The following is an 8,604-nucleotide window of genomic DNA, read 5'->3' on the forward strand; positions in this document are numbered from 1 at the left end:
AGAATGAAGCATTGATGTGGATTCAGAGTCTGCAGAAGGGAGATAAATCTCCTAAGGGATGAATCAGACTGTCAAATAATGATGAATAACTCCATCAAAGCAACAACAACAAAAAATAATCAAGATATTTAACGTTGCCAGTGGGGAAACATTTGATACAGTAATCAAGGAAAGAGTGAAGCCTTTGGTTCAGCAGAATTGCATTATCACATACTAAAAGAAACATATGGATGAGATAGTAACGATAGTATTATCTGTTCATTAATCATCAACAGAATAGCGAATACTGTCAGAGAACTGACGGACAGCTGTGTTTAAAGCAGAATGAAGTTCAAGGAATTGTTGACCAGTTAGCATAACGTCAGTGATTGGAAAGATAATTGATTTTTTTTTTATTCAAAGAAATAAGGGCGAATAAAATCTAGAAAGATAAAATATAATGGAGTAGTCCGGATATATTTCAATAGTAATGTCAAACTTGACCACCCATAATGAATTATTTGACAATGCCAGAAAGAGTAGATACAACTAATACGGTAGATGTAATATAGTTGGATTTTCTAAAGGCATTTAATAAGGTGGCATCTTGCAGGCTCATGACCAATCTCAGAGCGAGTGGAGTCGGAGAGCAGGCTTCAGAATGAATAGAAAGCTGGCTACAAAAACAGAAACCAGCAGTGAATGATGTTGATTCAGATTGGTGGAAAATGAGAAGCGGTGCTTCACAAATTAACGCGAGTAACGTTGTTGTTCACCATTTTCATAAACGATATGCAATCAGGATGCAGATGACTTTATCAAAATTTGAAGACAGATCCAAATTTAGAGTAATCAATAGAGTTAATACAGAGGAACAATGCATCAAAATACATGTTAGTTTAATGATGATTGATAACCTTATACACTTGGCATAGATATGGCAAATTACCTTCAATATAGTTAAATTTGATTAGACAAAATGTGTTCAGTGTAATAAACTTCCCGAATCATCCTTTAAAATGGAAGTCTAAATTGTGTGGATGGGGAAAAATAAAGGTTTTGTGGCACGGATCCATAAAATAATTAAAGCAACCACGCTGGATGCAAGGTCATAAAAATACAAATAAATACAAATTGGAGTTCATTTCTAGAGGAAAAGAAATGAAAAGGCAAAGAGCTCTTATAAAAAAAACATAGAAACGTGATTATACCACAATTAATGTGCTATGCAATTACTTGGTTTCCATATTGCAAAAAAAAATATAACGATATCGATGCACTGGAGAAGGGGCAACTATTGTAACGAGGGATATGCCAGAGATGAATGAAATGCTCTATTTATTTCATCATTTGCAGTTTGCAACCGTTATTATTTAGACAGGAGAGCGACAAGAAAACAGATGGTAGGCATAAAGACGGCATTTTCTGGTTGACAAGCTGTAACGAGTGTTGTGCGACAGGGATCAGTGATGGGGCCTCAACTTGCAATTGATATAAATCACTTGAATGAAGGGACCAAATGTATGGTTGCTAAATCTGCTCATGACAGAAAAATAGGTAGAAACGTAAGTAATTAAGAAGACATAAAGTGGCTGCAAAGGAATACCGATAGGTTACTTGAGTGGGGAAAGATCTGGCACGTGGAAAATAACTTGAGAAAATGTGCAGTTCTCCATTTTGACAGGCAAAATAAAAAATAAGCATATTATCTAAACGGTGAGAGATTGCAGAGCTCTGAGATTCAGAGAAATCTGGGTTCCTAGTGCATGATTCACAAAGAAAGTTAACATGCACTCTCGCAATTAATTAGGAGAGATAATGGGATGTTTTCGTTTATTGTGAGGGAAGTGAATACAAACGTAAGGCGGCTATACTTAATTATAGCAGGCATTGGAACGACCACATTTGGAGTAATCGGTCCAGCATTGGTCTCTGTATTCAAGGAATTATGTACATGCGTTGGAAGAAGTGCAGAGAAGGTTTACGAGACTAACACCTGGAATGGATGGGTTGTCGTATGATGTAAGGTTGGACAAGCTGGGTTTGTATCCTCTGGAGTTTAGAAGAGTAACAGCGACTTAATGGAAGCATATAAGATCATAAGTCGTCTTGACAGGGTGAATATGGAAATAATGTTTTCTCTTGTGGGCGAATCTAGAACTAGGTTGCCACTGTTTAAAATATAAGGAGACGTACATTTAAGGCAAAGATGAGGAGATTTTTGTTTCTCTGGGAGTGTCATGAGTCTTTGGAACGCTCTTCTGCAAAAGGCGATGGAAGCAGATCTTTGTTTATGTATGGCAGAGGTTGAAATATTCTTAATAAGCAAGGAATTGAAGGTTATCGTGGGTATGCGGGGCTGTGTAGTTGCGTCTGAAATCAGATCAGCCATGATCTTGATAAATGGTGGAGCAAGATCGAGGTATCGAGTCGTCAACCCCTGCTCCTGATACGTATGTTTGTATGTCTGTATGTAGTGTTCTCGGTATGATCTCTATATTGTGAAAACACGATGTGTACGCTCCTTAGTTATAGGTGCTTCTCCTGAAAGGGGCGCAATTCACTGAGCATAGATGGAGATTGGGACAGGTTACATGTGTTGAGACTCTGAATTATAGATAAGAACGAATCCATCAAACCTTAACCAATTTCAGAACTGCACCATTCAAATAAACGCAGCCCAATATTCGTCCTGTGTAATAGCAAGGTAATAAAATGCGTACTCATGAATCTCACGACCGTGTTGGGTAAGAGTATTTATCAGGACTAAAATACCCAATTTGTTAACTTAAACTATAATCAATGTAAGAAACATTATTACACTGTAGATTTGAATACTATAACAGTGCTCTTCTGCCGTTTAACTGCATTAAATGGGAAATATCTGACCCTGTTGAAGTAGCTAAATAGGAAACAGAGCAATATCAATGCATTTCAATTCATTCACTTTTTGCCAATCGTTGAAAACGTAAAATATGGAGGCAGCATCGTGGAATGATTAAATCTGAAGTAGTGGTTTCCAAATAAAACTGGATTGCAAAAGTGTGCTCTATAAATATCTGCAGTGACAGCCAATCCAGGTAATACTTGCTAACGGGAATCAGGTGTTCTTTTCCAGTTAGTGGCCCACAGTCGATATCGAACTGCAATTACAAATAGTTCCACTAATAAATAGCCACTGGGGCCAGCTGTTACACTCTGGTTGGTGACCCACGCTCATTACAGTTTTACATTGTCAGAAAGTAGCATGAGATGAGTACTCAACACTGCACGACAGTCCCCGAAATGCAATAATGTAATCATTCAGGGAGCTCGCTAGTTACAAACATAAGTTTATTTTCATTTGAGAACATATCGCAGAGATAATATTAGACGTTTAAAATAATTAAATAACATATCTCCTCCTCGGGGCCACCAGAAACTAAACTGGATTGGCCATACAAATGCCATGGCTTCAAGAGCAGGTCAGAGGCTAGGAATCATATGGCGAGTAACTCATTTCATGACACCCCAAAGCATATCCACCATCTACAAGGCACAAGTCAGGAGTGTGATGAAATACACTCTGCTTGCCTGGATGGGTGCAGCTCCAACAACACGCAAGAAGCTCGACACCATTCAGGACTAAGCATCCCGCTTTATTGGCACCCAATCGATAACAACGCACTCCCTCCACCACTGACACACAGTGTAGCAGTGTGTACCGTCTCCAAGATGCACTGCAACAATGCACCAAGGCTCTTTAGACAACACCTTCCGAACTCGCGACCGTTACCACCTAGAAGGACAAGTGCAGCAAATGCATAGGAAAGGCACTATCAGCAAGTTCCCCGCCAAGTCACACACCATCCTGACTTGGAACTATATCTCCGTTCCTTCACTGTCGCTGGGTCAAAATACTGGAAATCCCTTCCTAACAGCACTGCGTGTGCAGCTACCTCACATGGACTGCAGCGATTCAAGAAGGCAGCTCATCACCACCTTCTCAAGGGAAATCAGAGATGGGCAACAAATGATGCCCCCATCCCATGAATGAATGAAAAAAAAATCATCGTCACTATAACGGCTTCCACGAAATTAAAATGCAACATTATCAGACACGGAGTAAAATTCAGAAACCGGCTCAAACACATATTTGCAAACCTTCAATTGTATTGTCACTTACCAGGTACGCCTATGATGGCAAGGATCAGGTAATATATTTTCTGGATACTGTCAGTTGGTTGATGCATTTTCTGTGTGAAGTGATCTGTCCCTTCGTGCTGAAAAGAATATTGCTGTATTGCACAATGAGGCGCTGCAGTCACACGTCATTTAATTTATACCATGTGGGATCTCCACGGGGATATTCAGATTGCAAAATTTTTCGAATGGTTTGTTTTTTTTCTTTCAAATTTGAACAAACAGGTTACGTCTTCAAGTTCAGTCCATGTTATGATAGAATACAATTAGATCAGATACTGAACTGGAAAGCACCTAATCCACGACAATTATGATCACATTAAATAACTACTGAAAAGTTAATTCTCTGTACTGTAGCAAATAGTTTGTTCTTCCAAATATCACCAGCCCAATCACTTGATCTCATATTGTTTCATTCATGTCCTTCACACGACTTTGATAATTCAGTAATTCAGCTTGATTGAAACATATAAGATCCTGAGGTGTCTTGACAGGGTGGATATGGAAAGGATGTTTCCCCTTGTGGGAGAATCTAGAAAAGGGAGTAACTGTTTAAAAATAAGGCGCACCCATTTAATACAGAGTTGAGGAGAAATGTTTTCTCTCAGCGGGTCATGAGTTTTTGGAATTCTCTTCCAGAAAAAGGTGGTGGAAGCAGTGTCTCTGAATATATATTTATATATTTAAAAGCAGAAATAAATAGATTCTCGTTAAGCAAGGTGGTGGGAGGTTATGGGGCTGGGTGGAAATGTGGAGTCATCAGTTCAGCCATGAAGTTACTGAATGGTGGAGCAGGCTCGTAGGGCCGAGTGGATGACTGCTGCTCCTAATTCAGATGTTCGTATGCTCCAAATAATAGGGTCTTACTCAGGGATTCTATACTGCACTCTGGAATTTGGCTGCCCTTTTTAACAGTGAACATTTGCTTAAGTGATTAAAGTGCGTTGTTTGTGTCATGCATTTTCAAAGTCAATAATAGAGCATCTGGAAATAATTCCAACTAAACAAACTGTACAGCATCTCAATCTAATACAGCTCAGCTAATGAATGCAATGCCAGTAACTGGTAGAAAACTTGAAATCATACGATATCTCCATCAATTACAGGCCGTTATTTAAATACAGCCCCTTCAAGCGATACAGCATCACCAAGTGACACAGCACCTCCAACTTCAAAAAATCCAACAACCAACAGAGACTCGCCAATTGACACAGCCCCTTCAACTGATACAGATAGTCAAACTGATGTAGGCCTTCCGAATGAGACAGCATCACAAGCAACTACAAAAAATCAAGTTTATAGGTGACCTGAATCTAATATCTTCCTCAAACTAATACGTTCCTTCAAATTAGTACTGCCCCTCATACTAACAAGGCAACTCAAAATAATACCACACCTCAAGCTCATGAATCAATTTCAGGTAATACTGCATCTTAAGCAATTGCCTGCAATTAACTAACACAGTATCTCAAACTACTACTTTTCAGAAAACTAATACAAGGAATCAAATTAGTACTGCATTCAATTATATAATGATTGTAATAGAAAGCACAGAATGACGCCATTCTGCTAACATGCCCGTGCCAACCAAAGAAAAGGGCTCTTGATCCTAATGCCACTTCGCAGCTCCTTGTCCGAGCTTATAGCACGTCAAGTGCTTTAGTCAGATCGCTTTTCTTTTTTTTATATGATCAGGGTTTCTGCAGCTCACCACCCTTTGTGGGCGTGAGTTCCAGACAACCACCAGGTCTGGATGAAAATATTCCTCCTCAACTCCTCCAATGTGTATTATTTCATGGGATGCGTGTGGCGCTGGTGAGGCCAGCATTTGGTGCTCATTTCTAATTACCTTTGACAACTGAATGGCTTGCTAGACCATTTCCGAGGGCAGTTATGAGCCAAACATATTGTTGTGGGTCGGAGTCACATTTAGGCCAGACCAGGTGAGGACAGCGGAGTTATTTCTCTGAAGGACACTAGTGAAGTAGCTAGGTTCTTACAAAAATTGCTGAACGTTTCGTGGCACAATTACTGAGACTTCTATTGCGGATGCTGAGCAAATAGGTTTATTTATTCATTAAACTTAAACTACATCAGATGATATATGTGAATTGAGCCGATGTCCCCAGGAGATTCGACTGAGTTTTTGGATTGCTAGCTTAGTGTCATCGACACTGCCACCCCACTAGTCAGAGCTTTATGAGTCGATGTTAAGTCAATTCCTTCTGATTAGTTACCTCTCTGTTAAGGGTAATATCATCTTCCCAACTAAATTAAGTGCATTCATAATTCTAAACACTTAAAATAAAGCTCCCCTCAGTCTCTCCGTTCATTAGAGAGAACCCCAAGTCCAGCCAATCGTTCCTAATTGCTAACATTTGCCAATTCCAGCAACATCCTTTGCAAATCTCCTCCATACACCCTCTCGTGTGATTCCATGCTTCCTGCAATGTCTGGAACTGCAGAAAGTACTCGAGCATTCGTCAAAAGTGCTCATCGCATTGGAACCATAAATGGAATGCATTGCAAACAGAGTGTAAAGTTGGGAATTTGGTGCATGGACATTCGGTGCTGAAAGGAAAGTTGTTTTTTGCCTCCAATCAATTAGTGTTTTGTGTTGCACGTAAATAGCTAACATAATCTACCAATAATTTAAACTATATCAGATAATTACATTTAAAATAAACCTCTGCTGTCATGTTCTACGTTTTTTGATGAGTTTTCTGTGTGCTGTCCTTGATACAATAATTATGAGACTAAAAACTATAACTTGCATTTCTACGACATCTGATGTAATACACCGGGTGACCAAAGTACTTCACAGCCAATGAATCACATTTCCAAGCAACTTCATTGTTGTAAAGTTGAATATGATGCCACCAATCTATGCATCACAAATTGTCACAAATAGCATTGTATTAATGACTGACAGGCCGCGAGGAGGGTACAGCATGTGGGGGCTTTGTTGGGGCCAGCAGAGATTACAAAGATAAGGAGGGCTTTAATACTTGAGAAGATTACATACGTAGGGAGGGTGATAGGGGTTGGATGAGGTTACAGAGATAGGGTAGATTGCAGGGCTGGAGGAGGTTACAGAGATAGGGAGGGACAAGGCCATGGAGGGGTTTGATTAAAGGAAGAAAAGGGTTAAATTAAGGTGCTATATGAATACAAATGTTGTTCCCATCATTGGACAATCAAGATGTGGATGAGATTAATCTTTACACCAAATCTCTCTCAAACGTAAGTCCAACTCAAACTATCATGACTCCTTCTCCATCATGAAATGAGAGAAGGGATCATACAGACAAGACTGCTGCCCAATCACCATTGGACTCCCGAGATGTTAACAGTCAAGATTCCTTGGACAATGCTGGGAGGTTCACTCCTGCAGGTGAGTTTCTATGCTTCCTCTATTGTTGGCTTTATAAGAAGATACGTTTTAGGAGAACGAGGAGAGCATTCAGCTCATTGAGCTTGCTGAGCATTTCATAACATTGTGGCTAATGTTCTACCTTAACTTTACATCCCTGCCCTATCCTCATAATCTTTAATTACCTATGTTTTCAAACAAATCTGTAGATCTCAGTTTTGAACACACTCAACGACTAAGTATCTACAGCTCTCTGGGGTAGGGAATTCCAAAGACTCATAACCGCCTGCCTGAAGAATGTTCTCTGCACCTCAGTTTGAAAAGGCTGACCCCTGATCATAGAGAGTCATAGCCAGAGAGAGACACAGCACTGAAACAGGTCCTTCGGCCCACTGAGTCTGTGCCGACCAACAACCACCATTTACACTAATTATACATTAATCCCGTATTTCCTACCACATCCCCAACATTCACCTACCTACACCAGCAGCAATTTATAATTGCCAATTTACCTATCCACCTGCACGTCTTTGGCTGTGGGAGGAAACCAGGGCAACCAGTGGAAACAACCACGGTCACAAGAAGAACTTACTAACTCCACATATACAGCACCCAGAACTGAACCCGGGTCGTTGGAGTTGTGAGGTTGCGGTGCTAACCACTGCACCACTGTGCCACCCTTAAGCCTCCTATCAAAGTTCCTCAACCAGGCGAGAAACAACCTCCCAACTTCTACCCCTTTAATCCTTCTGTAATCTATACATCTTACTGACATCGCCTCTCATTCTAAACGCCAGAGGGATAGGCCCATTCTACACAGAGGCGATAGAAGGAAGGCTCCACGTTGGTTTTCTGGTTATTTAGTTAATATGCAAAAGGCCAATTTAATGAAATAGTTTGAGTAAAATAGCAACGAAATAGTCAAAAACGATATTAGCACCTGCTCTAGTTACAATCCAAACATAGTCCCTTTTCCTTCTATTCGACTCTGCATCACGACTTCCAGCATTCACACATATTCAATCCCGCCAACTCGTTTCTTTCCATAAATTGGCAGGAGAGTGGGGTAT

This window comes from Heterodontus francisci, chromosome 28 (assembly GCF_036365525.1).
Source record: "Heterodontus francisci isolate sHetFra1 chromosome 28, sHetFra1.hap1, whole genome shotgun sequence".
In the NCBI taxonomy this organism is placed as follows: Eukaryota; Metazoa; Chordata; class Chondrichthyes; order Heterodontiformes; family Heterodontidae; genus Heterodontus; species Heterodontus francisci.